The sequence below is a fragment of the Anabrus simplex genome, chromosome 13 (assembly GCF_040414725.1).
Source record: "Anabrus simplex isolate iqAnaSimp1 chromosome 13, ASM4041472v1, whole genome shotgun sequence".
Lineage (NCBI taxonomy): Eukaryota > Metazoa > Arthropoda > Insecta > Orthoptera > Tettigoniidae > Anabrus > Anabrus simplex.
The window spans coordinates 77843114-77865988 of NC_090277.1; the positions used below are offsets into that span (position 1 = coordinate 77843114).

Consider the following 22875-nt stretch of genomic DNA (forward strand, 5'->3'; position numbering starts at 1 on the left):
TTTTCTTTTCAGCCCAGTGTCGTTACATTCTCTCTCTCTCTCTCTGGCAGCCTGTCTCCTTTCTGCTGTCCACTCGCTGTTCTTCTTCACGAAAGCCCTTGGATTTATTGATTATGATTATTCAAAATGAAAATCGACAGCCTGTTTCCAGTCATTCGACCGAGTCAGGAATGGAATGAATGAAGCCCCATCTAGCGGCGAGGATAGGAACTGTGCCGGCTGCCGAAGCCTGTCGCACTCCTCTGGGGCAATGATTAATGAATGACAGATGAAATGAAATTGGAGAGTGTTGCTGGAATGAATTATGGCAGTGAAAACCGGAGTACCCGGAGAAAAACCTGTCCCGCCTCCGCTTTGTCCAGCACAAATCTCACATGGAGTGACCGGGATTCGAACCACGAAACCCAGCGGTGAGAGCCCGGCGCGCTGCCGCCTGAGCCAAGGAGACTCTTTTATTATTATTATTATTATTATTATTATTATTATTATTATTATTATTATTATTATTATGCTATTTGCTTTACGTCGCACCGACACAGATAGGTCTTATGGCGACGATGAGATAGGAAAGGCCTAGGAATTGGAAGGAAGCGGCCGTGGCCTTAATTAAGGTACAACCCCGGTATTTGCCTGGTGTGAAAATGGGAAACCACGGAAAACCATCTTCAGGGCTGCCGACAGTGGGGCTCGAACCCACTATCTCCCGATTACTGGATACTGGCCGCACTTAAATGGCTACAGCTATCGAGCTCGGTATTATTATTATTAGTGCGAATATGCCCATTAGGACTTCACAAAGTACTTACAGGCGAGCATTTACCTTTCTTTGTGCTCACATTTCTTTCATTCTTTTACTGTACGCTTCCTTTCTGTCTTCAGACCAGGTTGTTCCAGTCTTCTTCTTTGGTCTTTCCTCTTGGTCAACTTGTCATTTGTGAATTTTGGATCCGAGGATAACCCTGTTTTGGAAAACTGCTGGTGTAATTCCTCCCAGTTTCAAAACGGTTTCGATTTCGCTAATCCATTTCATTGTGTCTGTTTTGACTTTACTCCTTTTTTTTCTGTAGAATTCAACTATTTGTTTTGTAAGTCTGCCTGCATGCATTCCTTTACTATTTTATTCTTCTTCTTCATATTATTATATATATATACCGGGCGATTAGGGCCGCGCAGCTGTGAGCTTGCATCCGGGAGACAGTGGGTTCGAACCCTCCTAGGTCTTTCCCATCCCATCGTCACCATAAGACCTATCTGTGTCGGTGTGACGTAAACAATTTTTTTTTTTTTTTGCTAGGGGCTTTACGTCGCACCGACACAGGTAGGTCTTATGGCGACGATGGGATAGGAAAGGCCTAGGAGTTGGAAGGAAGCGGCCGTGGCCTTAATTAAGGTACAGCCCCAGCATTTGCCTGGTGTGAAAATGGGAAACCACGGAAAACCATCTTCAGGGCTGCCGATAGTGGGATTCGAACCTACTATCTCCCGGATGCAAGCTCACAGCCGCGCGCCTCTACACGCACGGCCAACTCGCCCGGTGTAAACAAATTTAAACAAAGAAGTATATATATAGATTATACACTTAAGATAATTTATGAAATTAGAAGTTATATCGATCTTATAAAAATGCATTAATTGGAACATATTTTGTATAAATGCAATCCAAATTAAATTGACTTAAATTTCTCGCGCGTAGTCATGGGAGTGGAGAAGGGGATTGTCACCGCAGGAGGAGAGGAGAAAATTCGCGCATGCGCCATTTCAGTTTGGTGCAAGAATTGGACTATCTCTATACCGTATGTCTTCTTTGCTCTAGGTGCTCTTCATACGATCACAGTCCTTGCTGTAAGTCTGTCGCACCGTCGCAGTCTAACTCGGCAAGTGCCAGGGGTCGGTTCACAGCGTATCCGTAACACGAAGTGACAGGTAAGGCGATTACCTCATATGAACAATATTTTTAAGTCTTCAGGTAATTGAATATAACGGTAGCTGTTGAAGGCTGTGAAATTTCGCTGCACATTAATTAATGTACTTGAGCTAAAACATTGCTTATTTATGAGGTTGAAAGCAGTAAGTTAATAGTCCTACGTACGGTATCTATCAAATTGGTACCATCAAGCAATGAAACGTAATTAGAACTTAAGGAAATATTCCTTAGCTGTGGAGTAGGTAGTGTTATATGTAGTCCTACAGAAATTATATCTCAAGTTCAAAAGTACTACACGTATTTGCATCCAGTGTTCGGCGATTTATTACTGTTTTATTCTTCCCCATTCGAACTTCTGGGGATATACCGGTACTGAAGACAATGGGTTGGGATATAGTGCCATATCTGAAGTACTTATTTGACAATTTTTTGCATGAAGGGGCTATTCCAAATGAATAGACTTTCCATACGGTAGTAGCCCTTGTGTATAAAGGAAAGGGTGATAGAAATAAAGTTGAAAACTACAGGCGAGTAAGTTTGATATGTGTTGCATGCAAGCATCGGGAAAACATTCTTTCTAATTATATTAAACATGTTTGCGAAATTAAGTGGTTCCGATAGAAGGTAGTTCGGGTTTATGAAAGGTTACTCCACTGAAGCTCAGCTTGTAGGATTCCAGCAAGTTACCATATAGTAGATATCTTGGATTCTGGAGGTCAAATGGACTGTATCACATTTGATAGGGTAGATCATGGGAGACCACGGTACTGGCAAAAATGAGTGCAATTGGACTAGATAAGAGTGACTGAATGGGTGGCTATATTTCAAGAAAATAGATGTCGGAGAATTCGAATACCGGTACGGTAGGCGAAGCTTTATCTGACCCTGTAGCCTAATAAGAGAGGAATTCCTCAATGCGATATTGTTGGACCTTTTGTTTTCTATATAAAAATGAGTAAACTGGAATCAGATATAGGCTTTTTGCGGATGATATAATTGTACACGGTAGACTAATAAACAAGTTATGAGAGTTTGTGAGCAACTGCAAAAAGACTCCAACGATGTTGAGATAGATAGCAGGCAACTGTATGACGAACGGGGTTAAAAGTTGGGTGAATTTCATTAATAGGAAAATTCAAGTTTTAATTACTGTGTTGATGGGGTGAAAGTTCCTTGTGGGGATCACTTAAGTACCTAGGTGTTAGTATAAGGAAAGATCTTCACTGGGGTAATCGCATAAATAGGATTGTAAATAAAGGGTACAGAATTCAAGAGAACAAATTGGAGCAAATACCGTATTCGTTCATAGGTAGGGGAGTTAGGGATTGGAATAATTTACCAAGAGATGTTCAGTACATTTCCAAATTCTTGGCATTAAAAAAAAGGCTAGGAATAAAGCAGGCCACCTGGGAGACTGTCCTAAATGCAGATCTATGATTGAGTGAACTTAATAAAAAAGGATTCGTACGGCACGTTCTATTGCGAGTAAAATTGTGACGTGATAAGTTAGGCTTAGCGACCCTACATGGTCAGTAATACTGACAGTACACATCAATAAGTTATTGTCGAGGCCTTACCTGATCATTATTACTGTCAATATTCTGGTCAGTACTTGTGCAGTTGTTGAATATTGCGGCATTCCATCAAAATGTATCGTAAAAGGCTGGCATGTGTAGCTATCATATTAGCACTATGCACGAAATGCAGTGTTAAACATAAGAGAGGTTAAAGATTGGCTTAAACAAGAGTATTCTCATAAGTTGAGAGAAATGAAATATACCGATGCATATCATAATTACCTCCGAAATTACTTGGGATAGTACCGGTAGAGCCTTTCCTAATAATGCAGAATACACACATGCGGACCTGTTCGTGTGGCAGACATGAGCGGTGACATTGAGGTATCTTGAAACTGGAAGAAAGTTTGAAACTGGGAATTATTAAACAAAACAATTTGTACAAGCCCTATTGTCTTATCAGTTAATTATTTCCTTTATTTTCTTTAATTAACAAAATTATTAGCGGGACTACGAACAAAATATCGTTCGACCCGTCTAACCGATTTGTATAGGGCCACAGCAAGTAGGCTACTGGAGACTTTGCATGTGCTGTGAGGAAGGGCAGCAGGGGATACTTTTTTTTTTTTTTGCTAAGGTCGTGGACATTGAGGTCTAATTCACCCGCTTATCGCGCGCATTCGTCTGGCACTCCCTGTAATGTGTTAGTTTCTTAGTGTGTAGTCAAATACTAAATTATTTTTAATTGTATAATCTCGCCGTTTTATTGTGTAGCAATGGTACGCGTCGGGTAATGGGACGCACCTCTCCCATGGTAGCAAGCATTCTGTAATCTGCTTCAATCTATTGGGGGAGTCACCATAACGTTGATGTGAGCAGAATGTCAGCCTGAGTTGCGTATGTTTCTTGTGCTGTGCAGAAATATTCCTTTTGTTAAATCATCTTACACCAGAAGAGTTGAATTTATATTACTGTACTTACTAAACTGTCCACTTTTTTTCTCGAAAGTCTTCAGTTTTCTTAACGTGAAATGCGATATCTTGTGATACGTGATTTCCATTTTTCCTTCATCGGTTATAGAATTGGAGCACAGGTGTGAAGGTGTCTAGAAGGGTAATTGTACGCGCTCTGCGTCTCATTACCCCTTCAGTGCGTACAATTCTGTTCCCACCTTCCGTTGGCTAGGCTATTTTACGGCATGACTGATTGAATTACGTCGTGTTCCCTATGAATTTGCGGACAGGAACAATCTTTCTGACAATTTTAACACTACTAAATTAGCTGGCCGGCAAGGACTGGGCACAAGGTTTCTTGACAAGAAACTCAGAACTGTGTGCGGAAACAGGAACCAACTAGCGTAAGCAGAATTCTATCATTTATAAAGCAGAAGTTGAGACTTTAACATCCCTTGACTGTCAGTGAAAAACGCGAGTTTCCTACGTCTCGTATTTATAACGTTGACGAAACCAGCATTTCGACCGTCCAGAAGCCACCTCCAATAATTGCCCGCAAAGGTCAAAAGCAAGTAGGGGACAGCGACCAGCTTACTGTATGTTTCGCCATGAATCCTACGGGTAATTCTATACCACCCATGTTTATACTGTACATCCTGGTGTAAGAATGTCCACTGCAATAACACGTGGAAGCAATTACGTGTGCTCGTAATTTCGCATTTCGCTGCACACACAATCGGTGAACAATCCAACTTTTCTAGTCACGCATCACTTTCCTCTAATTTCTGCAAGGAAAACCGATTGTTTTAATCAATTCTTCTCCTATCCCTATCAAAAGCATTAACATTTTGTGCAAAAACACAAAGATCTAGGCCTAAGCAGCACTCTGAAATTTTCACAGCCACATCCAGAAAGTTAGTATTAGAGGAGTTGGAATAGAAGAGAAAGAAACTATTATACATATTGTCAAGAAGACTGGAGTTGCAAATTCAAGAAAATGAAAAAAGGTACTTTTTCAAGACAACAATTCATCAGATGATACATGTGACGATGAACTTTGTCAACATGATTACACTGAAGTTGTGGTGTCTGGGTTGCTATGGAGGAATACCACCAACGATGTTTGTCTCTTCTGTGGTGAACCATTGCCCCACGTGGTAATGGTACGCAAAACCAATTTCTATATTTTGGTAGAAAACTTGGGAACTTCACTACTTGTGTGCTTGTATTCCACACTCCGTATTCCTAACTATATTTCCTATCATACTGGAGTATTGTAGAAATTTTGGATCCAGCATAGTACCTTATACAGGTGTTTTGCCTTAGATGCGAGCAATTGCCCCTCTCTCCCCTATTGAATCAAAATCTCTAACTATTATTACCACACTTAAATTGGTAAACTGTTAAACCTTTTCCTCTGTCAAAATTCGTTCAGAGAGCATAAGAAATTCACCAATTTGTATATTTTTTTCTTCAGTTTCGAATTATAATGTTATGGCTTTACGTCCACTAACTACTGTTATGGTTTACGGAGATGCCGAGGTGCCATAATTTAGTCCCACAGGAGTTTTTTTATGTGCCAGTAAATCTACCGACAATAGGCTGACATTTTTGAGCACCTTCAAATATCACCAGACTGAGTCGGGATCAAACCTCCCAAGTTGGGGTCAGAAGGCCAGTGCCTCAGCAGTCTGAGACACTCAGCCCGGCTTCAGTTTTGATGTATAACCGCCGCCTCCCCCCTCACCTCGTCCTCGGGTACTATTTGTCTGTATACTTTTTTGCCCCCACACTTTTAATTCCCAATCACTGCTACTGGTTATGGTTACAACTAACAGTTTATCGAGCGCACTATTCAGTTTATTTCAGTTCATATATTCTGGTTTGGAAGCATCCCACAATTCTGGCAGTGTTTCGTACAGTTCAATAAACTGTTGTAATAACTCGTATCAACCTGGCAATTCCACGTGCACCCTTACTTGGGCTTGAAGCACATGAGTCGTCCATGGCTGTTCTGTTATACAGACATAAATACTGATAAAGCGCACTCACACGGTCGGTATAACCTTCAATATCCCAATCACTCTACAGTACTGATGCTCAGAGATCAGAAAATCAGATCTCCTTCAGTTCTGGCCTCATTCCAATCTGCACACAATCAGTATAGGGTCCGCTTACTAGTATGCGAACCTTTTCTTGATACAAAGTTTTACAGAGGTGGGGAGTAAGGAGGGAGCTCTCCCAGTTCTGGTAATACTGCCAACTGAATGGAAATGAAATCTGAATTGAATCGATAATATGATGGATCGATATGAATTTTCTAAACCTTTATTATTTTAAGCCACAAACCTACGCTGGCGTAGCACGGGGAGAGGTGATACTTCCACGTGGCGCGTCCCAGGTGGCGGATAGGGGGTCCTAACCGGCTTGCCAGCGGACTTGAGGGAAATAAAATAAGTCTCGCTGACCAAACACACAACCCCCTGTGGGTGGGGGACGCAGATGAAGAATTAACCCGCGGTATCCCCTGCCTGTCGTAAGAGGCAACTAAAAGGGGCAACCAAGGGATGATATGTTAGAACCATGAAACTCCTTGTGATTAGTACCACCACGCGGGGAACACCATGGGTCGCTTTTCCTTGCGTGTAGTACCACTGTGTTCGGTACCAAATAGGTTTATGATTAATAGCAAACGAGAGTGCGACGGCTTATACAGTACCTGTGATTAGTGAACACCATAGGTTTGCATTGCCTATCAATGGCGCTGCAATGTGCGAAACACAGTAGGTCTCTAATACATGTGCGAATGTCATTACCTGTGAGTAGTACCATAATGTGCGGAATACCGCGAGTCTACGCTACTCTTGATTAGTACCACAACATGACAAATACCATGGTTCTACTTTTCTAGCAATAAGTACCATTATGAGGGGCCGCTGACATGGATTTGACTCCTTTCGACTACAAGTATCGATTCAGTATTGTGCTATAGAAGCAGTCCCTTGGTCAGTAATACTATTTTACACCAGCTTCTGTGCATGTGAGGCACTGTGGGTTGGTTCCACTGATTGGGTTGGTTCCACTGATTGTTTTAAATCCGTAGCCATCCATTCATTCTTCGTCCTCGCGTTTTGAATTGTGGTCAGTGGAGGATTTTTGGTTTTTAATTTGTCATTTCATTTTCTCATTTTGTACCATTAGGGACTGATGACCTAGATGTTAGGCCCCTTTAAACAAGAATCATTATCTTAAGACAACTTTGTCACACACACACACACACACATGCACAATTATATAACATTTCCTGATGCAAATCTTGTTCCTAGCATGAATTCTATAGTTTGGCTTTGCTGTGTAAACAGTATTAGTTCGTAAAGTGTACACCAGATGTCGCATTGTCAGATTGTCAATACGAATCTCAAAGATAAGAGAAGTCTAAAGATTCAGCACTATGGAGCTCAGGTATCAAGAAAAGGTTTGTGTACTTGTAGAAGTTACATGTTTAAATATTGTAACGTCTACTTTCCAATCTCGTAAATTTCTTGTTTGAACTTTGTTTCACTGCTTTGTATTTAGATATAACAGTGGCATGTGTGACCACTCCTTTGCGAATGATTTAAAAAAAATTTTCAAACACAGCATTTCAAAAATACTGCAGTAGATATATTTTTTCTTTTCCCGAAAGAGTAGGTAGAAAGTTTAGAAGACATGATTCCAAGAAAGAGATGCTGCATGAGCATACTGACAGATACCTAAATGCATGCTGATACTTAACTTTTGGTTCCTTTTTAGGAAAATAGAGCGCAAACTGGACCTCGGGGCTAACATACAGAATGCAATATAAAGTTTTAGTTTACCTGTGGTGCGGTACTGTAGTTCTCAGTTTGCGTGATAAAATGTGTGTGCTGTATTATAGTTTCACTTTTTAACATGTTTAATGTTAGTAATACTTGCAACCTGTCCCTAATAATCTTAGGTCATATTTTACCCTTTTTAGGTCATATTTGCTTGCATATTTTGTACTTCTTTAGGTCATAAACTTTCAAAACCTACAGATGAACTGTGCAACTTTAAACTCTGAAGGACCATGCAATAGATACCATGAGATTACTTGCAGTCATAGGTGATACAAATATCACTTGTACACGTGTACCTATTCGTATATTGTTAATCATATGTAACTTACCCATTGACTGTATTAATTACTACTGTACTGAAACTGATTTTGGTTAGACATGATTGGGAAGTTATATGGTTAGATCAGAGAATATCACTCACTTCGTATCCTGAGTACGTATCTTTCCCTCCTAAAAGTTTTAGGCCCTTAATTAAAATACCGGAGTTAATATATTATGAAACAGTTTGTAGCTTAGGGGCGTAACATTAGGGCCTGAAATAAAGCTGGGTCCGGCCCCGTGATCTCCTTGCCAAGAAATAAAAATATATATACCTAGCCTGATGTCACTCTTTATGGAAATGATCAGGGCTATTTTTTAGAATCAGTCGAACCTGTTTTTTCTTTTTCTTTACAGTTTGTGTAGAGAAATTGCCACTTGATTCCATCTAGCAGCAGTTTGTGTTGAGTGTAAAACAGCACAGATGTAAAAAAAAAATACTTACCCTTGCCATCTCTCACAACACCACGATATTTTTTGATGTTAAAAACCTGCACCAAATTATTTAAAAATAAATACAGCAATGAAAATTGATACCAAAATATCATTTTAGTTGCAAAACAATACTTTCTTGCTGTGTAGTGCACCATTATCCACAAATTTTGCAGAACATTTGTCACATTTGACAACAATGTATGCTGATAAGTTAGTGCAGTAAGATAGTCAACTAAGTTTTGAATGAGCTCTCCTAGCCTGAAGTTAACAATAACACAATTGTTAAAATACAGTTTGAATTACCATTTGATATTTTTCAAACTTTATTTGAACAGTTTTTAAATTTCATTTTGTTTGCATTGTAATTGAATAAATTAAATTGTTATAGACCTCGCCATCGGTTAGATTATTGTTCTCTATAGTAGTTACTGAAAAAAAAGAAAGCAATTTAAGTTAAGCGCGAACATCTAAGTGGTTCATGGTTGGCAGTTCACCAGCTTAGCCGTTAAAATACGGAGGCAGTCAAATAACACCTATTAAACATTATTTAATCTTATAACTAATCATATCGTATAAGTATTCCTGTCATGTTTATGCGTTTCCATGCAATCACCTATAGGTTCATGGTTTTTTGTTATGGTTATGAGATTCCCCTTGTTTTGATTTTCACCAAGAACTGATGACTCCAAGGGAGTCGAAACCGGTCTTATAATTGAATATATTTTTACAATGTGTTGAATGGTGGAACATCCCTCAAACTCTATCTTAACTAATCCCTTCGTTCATATAACTTGATAATATATTGCATTACCTCTACCTGCTGTAATTATATTCATTATTCATAGGTTTTACGTTTTGTTCGAGGGGGCCCGAATCACATTCATTACTTTGTAACGAAGGACCATGCGATAGATACCAGGACTTGAACTTGCTAACCACTGTTGTGTTCCTATACATATTTGTAACTGTACACGGCTTGAAAAATTCTACTTCATACCCCCCCCCCCAAAAAAAAAAAAACTAACATTAATGGGAATGAGGCTTGCGACATCAGTCCATATTTTGGTTTGATCGACCCCTTCCATGCCATGTGCTAACCTTTCCATTTCTGCGTAACTTTTACATTCTACATGTTCTCTAATTTGTCATATTCATACCTGGTGTACCCATACTGTTATTACTGCTTATACCTCCTGTGGGTGGGGGATGCAGATAAATACACCCATGGTATCCCCTACCTGTTTTAGGAGACTGAAAGGGGTGCCCAAGTGATGACGAAATTAGAACCGTGAGACTCCTTGCAGTTAGTACCATCGTGTGTGTATACCACTGAGGTGGGCAGTTGGCTGTGCAGACTGTTGATGTTACTTTGTAGCTATTAGACTGGTTTCATAATTTGCATGGAAAAGTTAGACTTGCGTACACTCCTGTTAGGATTACAGAATGACCTTTTAATGAACACATTTGCAGACTAGTTCTTATTATGGGGTGCCATAATGCACCACATATTTTAATTAATCTATTGGCAAACACACTAAAATTCGGAGCTCCTGGTAGAGAAAATGTCTGTCGAATTACCACTCTTTCTGTGCGATTCCATACTGTCCAAATTCCCTTAGCTGTGAAATTGTGAAGTAGATGTTATACTTACAAATTGCAGAGAGGAAAAAAACAGTTGAAAAGTACTATGCATGTTTGTATTCACTGTTGGGTAAATTGTATTCATTTTTACTTTTTCCTGCCCCATTCAAACTTCAGTAAAAGGATCCGTACGGTCTCTTGTGAGAAAAATTGAGGTGAGATTTTACCAGCAGAAAGGGTCTAATATGGAGCTAAGTTTTACAACCAGAAGCTCTTCCTGACAGGAGTTGAGATGAAGTGGATAGTAGGGAGAGGGTGAAACCCGGTGCCGGTACATTTAGACTCCTACGAATGGCACAAAGGTATCTGCTGAAGGCTTAATGTTTCGATCAGATCGACAAATCGCCATGAAGTGTCAAGATTCCTTCACTCCACATGAACATTGGGGTAATGTTTGGTATTTAATCCAGGCTTTTGGCCTGCAATCTAATGATAAATAGTATTTCATCACTTCTACCCTGCCGACCATACTGATGGTGAAATTTTTTCAGGCCAACGGGACTCTAACTTCCTAACCACTACTGTGTGTTCCTGTTCATATTTGTAACACTACACAGCTCAAAAAATTCTACTTCGTAGCTGCCCCCCCCCACCACCACAAAAAAACCCTAATATTAATGTGAATGAGGTTTGGGTCATCAGTCTCGAGCCCCCCCCCCCCCTCCGGAAAAAAGGAAACCTAATATTAATGGGAATGAGGTTTGGGTTATCAGTCCATATCTTGGTTTGATTGACCCCTTCTGTGCCATGTGCTAACCTTTCTATTTCTGCGTAGCCTCTACATTCTACATGTACTCTAATTTGTCATTCATACCTTGTGTACCCATACTGTTATTACTGCTTATACCGACGGTATCCCCTGCCCGTTTTAGGAGGCAACTAAAAGGAGCGACCAAGAGATGATGAAATTTGAACCATGAGACTACTTGCGATTAGTACCATTATGTGAGGAACACCACGGATCTGGGCATTGCCTCTGGTTAGTACCATCATGTATATACCATGTGAGAAAAGATGCCGTACACTGAGCTGGAATGTGTTAGTTCCCCTGTGTTCAAAACGGGTCTACATTGCCTCTGATTAGTAAGACTATGCGAGGAAGACCACGAGTTTGGCTGTTGCCTGTGATTAGTACCATTATGCGAGGAGCACTGTGTCTGTGGGTGGTAACGTGTGTGCTACGCCATGGGTTTGCATTGCCTATGATTAGTCTCGCTATTTGAGGAGCAGCATGGGTCTACATTACCTGTGATTAGTACCACTATAGGAGGAACACCATGGTTCTGCTTTACCAGTGATTAATACCATTGAGGGGCTGGTGACCTGGATTTTCAACCCCTTTTTATAAAGAGCATGATTTCTGAAAATAAGGCATTGCGAATTGGATCCACTGACTGTTTTGGATTCATGGTCATTTTATCATCATTAGTCTTATATTTGTCAGTGGATACATTTTGAAGTTTTAATTATCATTTAATTTAGTTGCACCTCGTATCATTAGGGGTTGATGACCTAGCTATTAGGACCATTTAAATAATAATAATAATAATGATAATGTCATCATAATTACCTTGCTGCTTATAGGCCTGCTTATATCAAATGGTAACTAAACAAGTTCTGAGTGTCTTTTAAGATGAATCCTACCAGTCTCTTCTGGTAAAATTTTGCCATATCATTCTTTCTTCGATAATTTATCTTTTCATTAGTGATTCAATCTACCATTCTGAGCTAGTCTTTCGCTTCCAAAAAATGTACAATTTACGGTCTTCTTGTGCTAGTCTGTTGACCTTTCTTCTGCATTTGTTGGTTATTCTACTGTTCTTCCTTTTTAAGACTTCCTTTCCTAATCTAATATTTCCTGCATCACTTGAATTTGACTGCATTCTAGTACTACTTTCCTGAATTTTCATCTGTACTCCTTAGACTGTCCATACTGAGTGAGTTGGCCATGCGGTTAGATGTGTGCAGCTGCGAGCTTGGATTCGGTAGATAGTAGGTTTGAACCCCACTGCCGGCAGCTTTGAAGATGGTTTTCGGTCCTTTCCTGATTTTCACACACAGCAAATGCTGGGGCTGTACCTTGAGGCCATTGCTGCTTCTTTCCCACTCCTGGCCCTTTCCTATCCCATTGTCTGTTGGTGTGATGTAAAACAACTTGCAAAAAAAAAAGTCCATGGCATTCAGCAACTTATCCACATCTTGTATACTCAGATAAAATATCATTGGGTGACCTCTTTGAATGTCCTTGTATTAGGATTCTTTTCCAAATATTTCTTATTATCCGTACTGTCTGTCCCATATAAACAGTAAAAAGATGCAAACTGCAGCCTTGCCTCAATCCTTTCTGGTTTGCTGCTGCTTTTGCATAGCCCTTTACTCTTAGCACTGCAGACTTACTTTTGTACAGTTTGTAGAAAATTCTTCCTCAGTATCGCCTTCAGAATCTCGTAGCTTGGTCCAATCACATATTGAAAGCCTTTTCTTGATATATGAATGCCATGTACCTGGGCTTGTCTTAATTCAATCCCCTAAGATCAGATGTGTAAAGTCAGGATTTTCCTGTGTTCCTAAATTTGCCAACTGATCTCCCAGCTTGGCTTCAATTTTTCTTTCCATTCTTCTGTAACTAATAGGCATAGATTTTGCAACTTTGCAGATGTGAGATGCTAATGCACTAGTTTTCACACTTGTCATTGCCAGCTTTCTTGGGAATAACATTCTTTATAAAACTGGATGTTTCTTCTGTATCATACAAATTACACAATGCTGGTTTCTCCCAAGAGGTGAGGCACAGCTGCAGAACCACTAGAATGAAAGATATACAGCAATTAGCAATCCCATCCTTCATATTACTGAGCGAAAGATCAATACCAAATCCACTTGCTGGTGATGTGGTAACCTTGCTTGGATCTGAACGACAACACTTTGACACACATGGGAACACACTTAGCTGCCTATCGGAGAAAAAAGAACTGTAGTAAGTTGCCCATAATGTTCTGTATTGTGTGCACAGCTGGCCTGATCATGTGTATTGGAGGAACTGTTTTCCTGAGATGTACCAATTCTTGGAATTGTTGACGCTTTCTCCTCACGTGGAACTGTAAATCACACGCTCTCCTCTCTTGGTGAAAAACCTACAACCTGTTTTCCAGTCAATGATCGGGTCAGGGATGGAATGAATGAAGCCCCCATCTTGTGGTGAGGATAGGAATTGTGCTAGTTGCTGAAGCCTGTCACACTCCTCTGGGGTGATGATTAATGACTGAGTGATGAAATGAAATGATAGTGGAGTGTTGCTGGAATTAGATGACAGGGAAAACCTGAGTACACAGAGAAAAACCTGTGACCGGTCTACCTATTCAGTACGGCATGTTTTGGTATTATTACATATCAAGACTAGTTTTGACCCTTGTATTGTCTTAATTCATAAATAGATGACAAGTGTAAATTACAATCACAGCATCCTAATTCAGTACAATTGGTATGTCTAGACTAATAGTATAATGTTGTGATCACATACGAGTCTATTCAAATTAATGTTGCTTGCACGTGCGTATGTTTTCAAGTCACTTTTTCTTGAAGAAAAAATGTGGTTTTGATATAAAACAGTACATTGTGATGTAAACATTGCACAGTTAAAACAGGGGATTAAAATAACACATTAAAAATGTTCCTCTGATATACAGATTTGTTCCCATGTCCTTTGTTGTAGCTCTAACCTTGCCTTAGTGTAAGAGTTAAAAGGTTGGTCTCTATGTAATGGACATCTATGGTCTTACAGATGTGGCTATTGGTAAGAACATGCAAACTTCCATTTTAGTAATACTTATGGGGGCATTCACAGTATGGGTATGGCCTTCTGATCTGGTGGAGTAATCAAATTATTCTGTATAAAGTAAATGTCTGGAAAAGACTGTTAAATGGGAAATAAAATAATATTGAAGATGAGCATGAAATTGTATGAGACTCACCCCAGGTGCATTGTGTATTAGTTGTACACACAAAACCAACATTAGTGGGGTTTAAAGGAATGGGTTATGTCGGTGAGTGGGGACAGTCAGATGGAGGGCGGTTGGGTAGGGATATATGAGCTGGAGGGTTTAATGTTGTACTTTTCAGTTTTCTTTTGACATAAATAGGAAAAAATTATCTCAAAAATAATATTAAGTTTAAGTTCATTGATATTTTAATTAGGATTGAGGTACTGTTCAGAATGGAGGGCTTTTCAACCTAGCAAGACTTTGCTTCCAGAGGCTCACCTAGGTAACAAAGGTAACCAAAATGCTGTATGCAGATGCTGAATCACCTACTCACACCAGAATTGCAATAGTCGGTTAACTGCTACAAGAGGGCATGAGATTGTTGTGGTCTCACCATTAACGTTCAAAAGACAAAGGTCCTGGCACAACCCTTCCAGTTTTCAACATCTCCATCTCAGATGCTCTGCTGGAGCTGTTAGACCACTTTTGTACTTGGGTAGTATCTTATCTGTACGCTGTAACTGTGAGCAAGATGTCGAAGAGAACTGGTGCTGTCCTGCAGCATTTGGAACACTCGCACAGGTTTTTCATGAATAAAGACCTATCTGTGAAGATGAAACTCATGGTGTACCATGCTGTCATCACAACATTGCTGTATGGTTGTAAAACTTGGACCCTTTACTGACTTAACTTGAAAAAGTTTGAGCATATCCACCAACAAAATCTTCGATCCATCCTTAGGATCTAAAGGGAAGATCACAGTACAACATTGCTGTTCTTGAGAAAGTGCATGCCAAGAGCATAGAATAGTCCATCATTGGTAATCACTTTAGACGTCCATCAGATGAGTGATACAGATTTCCATGTCTCCTGTATGGTGAACTTGTTCCAGCACCAGACCTTGTGGAGCCCCTATGAGGTGCTATGAGGACCAGCTTAAGCACACTGAAGATGACGGGTCTCAATCCACAAACCTGGGACAAGCTTGCTCAGGACTGTACAATTGGGCACCAGACCATCCCTGCTGCTGTCAATCTGAAGGGGAATGACTCAGATGTGAAGAGGCCCGGAGGAAAGCACAAAATCTCCGTGGAGCACAACCGTGCCTTCGAACAATTCTGTGCAATCTGTGTGGATGCTTATTCCATGCTAGAATTGGCTGATCATCCATCAAAAGTACATCCACAAACAGACGTGAATTTATTGGAAGAAATTAATTACTTGGAAACGAGTTAAAGCAGAGAACTGTTAGTTTCTCCAAAATGTTGACCATTGGACCTTTACTGTTTTTAGAATGGTTAGATCTTGGTTGATAGATGTAAAATTATGCTTGGAGTCTGCCATATGTTGTCCTATTGCTGAAAAAGGATTGTACCCACCAGCATTAACATGTTCCATATATCTGCATATATCAATTTGAATATTCATGTGTAATCACAACAGGGAAGAATTGCTGCAAAAAAAACCCAGAGTCTTATTTCAAGAATCTGCTCTGAGGATGAAGTGGAAGACCTATGCTGAGTTGAAAAGACTGGCTCAAGATAGACATCTGTGGCTGCAGTGACAAGGCTTAGCCTTTAGAATACGATGAATCACAACATTATGTCAATAAGTCAAGACATACCAATTGTACTAAATTAGGATGTTGGTGATTGTAATTTGCATGTAATGTCTTTTCTGTTTATGAATTAAGGTTGAAGATGACTCAATACAATGGTTGAAACTAGTCCTGATATGTAATAAATATCAAAATATACAGTATTGAATAGGTAGACCTTCCTATCTTTGTTGATAGTGATATTCTTTTGTCAGATGTTTTAATAGGTGGTCTTTGATTCTTTGTAATACAGCTGGAAAGATGAGAAGCCGTAAAAGTAATTATGTCAATACTTGAAATGGGTGGGTAGGAGTTAGGGATATGTGCTCAGATGGCCTTCACTTAAACAGCAGTGGTACGTGTAAGTTAGGAAATTTGTTTGAAAGGGTAATAGGGAGGTACATTCAGCGAAATGGGGTGGCCTAGGGAGCGGTGATAAGGAAACGGGGAACTGGAAATAAAGTAGGGATGACATAAAATTGTTAGTGTTAATGTAGAAGTACAGTAAAGAAAGGAATAGAATTAAGTAAATTAATAAATATATATATTTACCAGATATTGTAATAGGAGTTAAATCATGGCTGAGAAATGATATAATGGATGCAGAAATTTTCTCACGGAACTGGAGTGTGTATCGTAGAGATTGGATAGGAATGATGGGAGGGGGAGTATTCATTCTGCTGAAACAAGAATTTGTAAGCTATGAAAAAGTTAAAGATGACACATGAAATTCTAGGTGAAAGGCTCATTTCTAAAGATAATAGGCAATTTGATATCTTTGGGTTTACAGACCAGGAAAGGGTAGTGATCACATGGATTCAGAATTATTTGATAAGGTAATCAGCTATGTGGGGAAACGACATGGAAAGGAATGAGATTGTAGCGGGAGATTTGAATTTACCAGATGTCAATTGGGAAGGAAATACAAACGAAAGGAAGCATGACCAACAAATGGCAAATAAGCTAATGTGGGAAGGACAGCTGATTCAGAAAGTGATGGAACCAAGTAGAAGGAAAATTATCCTGGATGTGTTGCTGGTAAAACCAGATGAGCTCTGTAGAGAAACCGAAGTAATAGATGGCATTAGTGATCGTGAAGCTGTTTTTGTCGTAATTAAAAATAAATGTGATAGAAAGGAAGGTCTTAAAAGTAGGACTATTAGGCAGTACCATATGGCTGATAAAGCAGGCATGAGGCAGTTTAAAAAAAGTATGATTGGTGGAAAACGGTAAATAAAAATGTAAACAGACTCGATGACCTCGATAATGTTGAGACAGACAGCAGGCAATGGTATGACGATAAATGGAGTTGAAAGTTAGGTTGTGAGTTTCAGAAATACGAAGTCCTCTCAGTTTTAATTACTGCATTGATGGGGTGAAAGTTCCTTTTGGGGATCATTGCAAGTATCTGTGTTAACATAAGGAAAGATCTTTGTTGGGGTTATCACATAAATATTATTGTAAATAAAGGGTACATATGTCTGCACATCGTTATCAGGGTGTTTAGCGGTTGTAGTAAGGGTGTAAAGTCTCTGGTAAGACCCCAACTAGAGGATGGTTCCAGTGTATGAGACCCTCACCAGGATTACTTGATTCAAGAACCGGAAAAGATCCAAAGAAAAGCGGCTCGATTTGTTCTGGGTGATTTCCGACAATAGTATTATTACAAAAATGTTTCAAAGTTTGGGCTGGGAAGACTTGGGAGAAAGGATATGAGCTGCTTGACTAAGTGGTATGTTCCAAGCTGTCAGCAGAGGGATGGCGTGAAATGACATTAGTAGACGAATAAGTTCGAGTGGCGTCTTTAAAAGTAGGAAAGATCACAATATGAAGGCAAAGTTGAAATTCAAGAGGACAAATTGGGGCAAATATTCATTTATAGGAAGGGGAGTTAGGGATTGGAATACCTTACCAAGGGAGATGTTCAATAAATTTCCAATTTCTTTGCAATCATTTAAGAAAAGGCTAGGAAAAGAGATAGGGAATCTGCCACCTTTGTGAGTGCTTTAAATGCAGATCAGTAGTGACTGTGTGTGTAACATTCTACAAGTAATCAAGATGTTTCCAATTCTTCAAAGTTGGTCTTGAAAATGAAAATAGCTTTATTCCTTGATTTGACTTCACTAATGAAGGGAATGCATATTGTTCCTGAAACATGTATGATGGAATAAATTATTGTCATTAAGTGTATTGACAAGGTGGACCCAACATAAACTATTTTAAATAAATTTTTTATAGATTTATTTGATCTTGTCTAAAATACCTATTATGGTTAAGTTCATAAACAGTGAAACTCTAAGACGAAGCAGGAATATTCAGATGTCCCAAATAAAATTCCAATTTTTAAAAATTGTAATTGGCCAAGAAATAAAATGTTGATTATATATTGAATGCCCCTCATAATACTAATTTATACTTGTCTGTTACATTTACTACAGTGGGCTGGGCATCACAGTGCAGAACCACCAACATAATTGATCACAAGCTGCTACTGAGAGACTGGTGCAGATTAAGAATTTGCTTAACATTTGTGTGGGTTTGATAGTTCCCAGTTTTGTAGAATGAAATGCAGACTGCACTGTTTAGATAGCATACTGGTCTGACTATTGTGATTTCCTAGTCTTTCTTTGAACAACTTTTTCCCACAATTTTGTTAGTTTTCTTTCTAGATTTTTTCTTTTGGGAGGGGTTTCTTGTTACTGCATGCCATGTATTCATCAGCTTTATAGGTATGACTGGTTGTCTAAATTCAGTTTCTTCTATTTTCCAGGTATACTCAACATATCCAGAACTGGAAACAAGGCATTGAAGATGGAATCAGCTGTCTATTTCTGGTAGAACAAGCAGCTCGGAGAAGACTAGACGCCCTGGTGTGAACAAACTTTCCATCCGTACTGCAGAGTCGACAAGCACATTCACCGTAGTCTCAAGTCATCTGCGCTGTTCACATGTTACCTGGGAAATCATTCCTCTGTACAGAAACAGGTCTGTGTTACTCCATTTTGTTTTATAATTTAGTAGTTTTTGACATAAATGTGTCTTATTGGGGTCATCTGTAAATTTGTGTAACATAACTCAACAAAATGAGTGATGTAAGGTATTGTTACCTAGCAACCGTGCAGGCTGGTTGCCATCTGAAATTAGCAGCAGTTGATGGATGGCCATGACCAGGAGACATATTTATGATCATTTGATTTTTGCAAAGGATATAGATTTCTGTTGGTAGCACTTTCGTTTTAATACCTTGGATAGATTCTTTCTGTTTCTAATATATTGTACATAAAAAACTTGTATTAATGACAGAGTACCTGGCTCGATAGCTGCAGTTGTGTAAGTGCAGCTAGTATCCACTATTTGGGAGATAGTGGTTCGAACCCCATTGTTGGCAGACCTGAACATGGTTTTCTGTGGTTTCCCATTTTCACACCAGGAAAATGCTGGGGCTGTACCTTAATTAAATCCACGGTTGCTTCCTTTCCACTCGTAGCCCTTTCCTATCCTATCGCCGCCATAAGTCCCATCTGTGTTGGTGCAATATAAAGCAGATTGTAAAAGTAACATTTCTTGGCTAGATAAAACTTTATATTTGCTAATGAAATGGAGTATATCCTGATTTAGAAAGAGCTATGAATACTACTTGCTACAAATGGCAAAGTGTTGTGGAAGAAAAAAAAGCATTTTAATATGAAAAACCACAGCATGGGATGAAATACTGTAAAAGCCTGCTTAAATTTAGTCAATAATAATAATAAAAATAATAATAATTTGGAAGTGTGCAATAAGGGATGGATTTCTTAATCACACATATAGTATTACACGAGACATTCAGTATCGATAATAAATGAAATGGCGTATGGCTTTCTGTGCCAGAAATGTTTAAGGACATTTTTGGTTTGCTAGGTGCAGGTCTTTTGATTAGACTCCCGTAGGCGACCTGCACATCGTGCTGAGCATGAAATGGACATACACGCAGCCTCTGTGCTAGCAAAATTAACCAGCGATGGTTAAAATTCCCGACCCTGCCAGGAATCGAAGCTGGGACCCCTGTGACCGAAGGCAATCATGCTAACCATTTAGCCATGGAGCCGGGCATTTGATAATGATAGAAGTATTAGGAATGAAACCTTCAGTTTTTTGAATAAATTAACCTCTTAGTCTGGTTCAGCTCAAGGAGCAGAGTTACAGCTGTAACTAGTGAAGGGGCATGTATCTAAAGAGATTTAATTTTTTAAGTTTTATTGTGTTTAATATCTCATTCTATTCACTACTTAATATTATGGTAAGGAAACAGTTATTTTGTATACAAATGCCTTGTGCAATAAATTTCAAAGGGTTTTGAAAACATTTAAGAAAAGGCTGAGTGCATAATTGGTAGGGAATCTGCCAGCTGGCAGCAGCCTTCCATCCATGTTGATTCATATACACTGCTAGAATGCAGATGAGTCTAGTTTCCCTATTTTTAATCACAGCTTTTCCAGTTCTCTTCTGCTGCATGATTTGGAATGAGCTTAAATTAACTCAGAATGTTGAACTTTCTGGTATCTTGGGTCAAGAAAGGCAGTGAAACTTCTTTCCAGTTCTGACAACACTGGACTTGTTTGCAACTGGGATTGTGTTCTTGAAACTATTTTGGCTCATTGGTATTTAAGGCTGTTTTTTAACACCAAAGTCTGGATGTGGCTTCCTGGTTGGGAAAACTTAAATTTGATTGCTCCTTTATTTCAAAGCAGTTGCTATTCCTTTGTGTTCTAAAATGTTTATAATCTTGGGAGTTCAGTTTTGTAATTTCTATGATTGAACCCCACAGTTGGCAGCCCTAAAGATGGTTTTCCATGGTTTCCCATTTTCACACCAGGCAAATGCTAGGGCTGTACCTTAAGGCCACAGCTGCTTCCTTCCCACTCCTAGGCCTTTACAATCCCATTGTCGCCATAAGACCTGTGTGTCGGTACGACTTAAAACAATATTCTCAAATTCTATAATTTTTATTTCAATATTTCTTCAAACCATGCCAGGTTCAGTACATTCAGTTTTAATCCTTCCATTCTGGTTACTAATGTTTCTAATATTTTCTGAGTATTACATTTCATAGTGTATATCCCTCCCAGAACTGATTAACAAAGTTTGAGGGATGTTCCACCATTCAACACAATGTAAAGTATTTGAAATTTATTAAGTGAAGACTAGTTTTGACTCCCTTGGAGTGATCATCAGTTCTTGTAGATAATTAAATCAATGGGAATCTGATAATCATCATGGGGATTGCTTAATACTTACCAATAGGTTGTCCTAAAACATGACAAATTATGTACACAATGACATGAAACACTTGGCCCTTTAAGAAAGATCTTTGATCTGGGTTAAAAGTATATTACCGTGCGTTTGTAGAACACGGAAAAGACTTGTCAGTCTTGTTACAATCAACTTGAAAACATGTGAACCAGTTTAAATAAAACCTAATGACAAATGATGTACATTGACCAGAACGCTTGGCATTTTAAGAAAGTTCTTGGTTCTGGTTTTAAAATACTGCTCTGTGTATGTTGAACACAGAAGACTTGTTGGTCTTGTTTCAATCTACTAGAAAATGTATGAACCAGTTGAACTGTCGTGTCTGCGTTACCTGGCTTCATTATTTGCTTTAATTCCTTGAATATCCAGGCTTCCTTTCTTCTGTTCTTAATTTCACCATATAGTTTACTGTAATCCTTATTTCTAACAGAGTTCAATGTAATTTTGTTTTCTCTAGCAATACAGCTGATGGTTCATAATGGTTTGTCTAATGAAGATAGTTTGATGGTTTGTCAGGGGGTTTTCACATTTATTTTAACACGTACGTGACTGAGATATATTGGTGGGCGTCATAATGCATTGTATGTAATTGACCTGCACCTCACACCATTCACAGATTATGCTTTCGCATCTTCTGGTTCTTCTGTACAGAAGGCAAATTATGTGAGACGTGTAAGGGATACATAAAAGGTATCAAATCGCTACTGATCTGTGTTTAGGGCAGTTGCCCAGGTGGCAGGACTATCTGTTCTCCTAGCCTCTTTTTGAATTATTTCAAAGTAATTGGAAATTTATTGAACATCTCCCTTGGTACGTTATTCCAATCCCTAACTCCCCTTTCTATAAATGAATATTTGCCCCAATTTGTCCTCTTGAATTCCAACTTTATCTTCATATTGTGATCTTTCCTACTTTTAGAAACACCATGTAACCACGTCATTCCACGCCATCTCTCCATTTACAGCTCGGAACATACCACTTATTGCAAGATATCAGCTTCATTTCCTGTATCAAATCTTATTTACATTGAATCGATAACAGTAAATATTGACTTTTTTGCTACTTATTTTTGCTTGTAAATACCACTTAGTCGAGCAGCTCGTCTCCTTTCTCCCAAGTCTTCCCAGCCCAAACTTTGCAACATTTTTGTAACACTGCTCCTTTGTTGAAAATCGCCCAGAGCAAACCTAGCTGCTTTTCTTTGGATTTTCCAGTTCTTGAATCAAGTAATCCTGGTGAGGTAGGATAATTGAGTAAATATTCAGTATTCATATTCCCTGACTTAAAGCCTTTTATGTAAAAATAGAAGCGGTACAAGAAATGCTTAGACTAGAAGCAGATATTTTAGGGTACCTAACTAG

The 22875-nt window shown here is 39.0% G+C and overlaps 1 long non-coding RNA gene across 1 annotated transcript in view; it reads left to right on the forward strand.

The window, feature by feature from the left end:
* The first annotated feature begins 1846 nt into the window (after positions 1-1846).
* LOC137502894 (uncharacterized) overlaps positions 1847-22875 on the forward strand; it is a 41898-nt gene continuing 20869 nt past the window's right edge. The window contains exons 1-2 of the long non-coding RNA XR_011018904.1: positions 1847-1923; positions 18993-19207. This is a non-coding gene — a long non-coding RNA (uncharacterized lncRNA). The remainder of the gene's footprint in view (positions 1924-18992; positions 19208-22875) is intronic.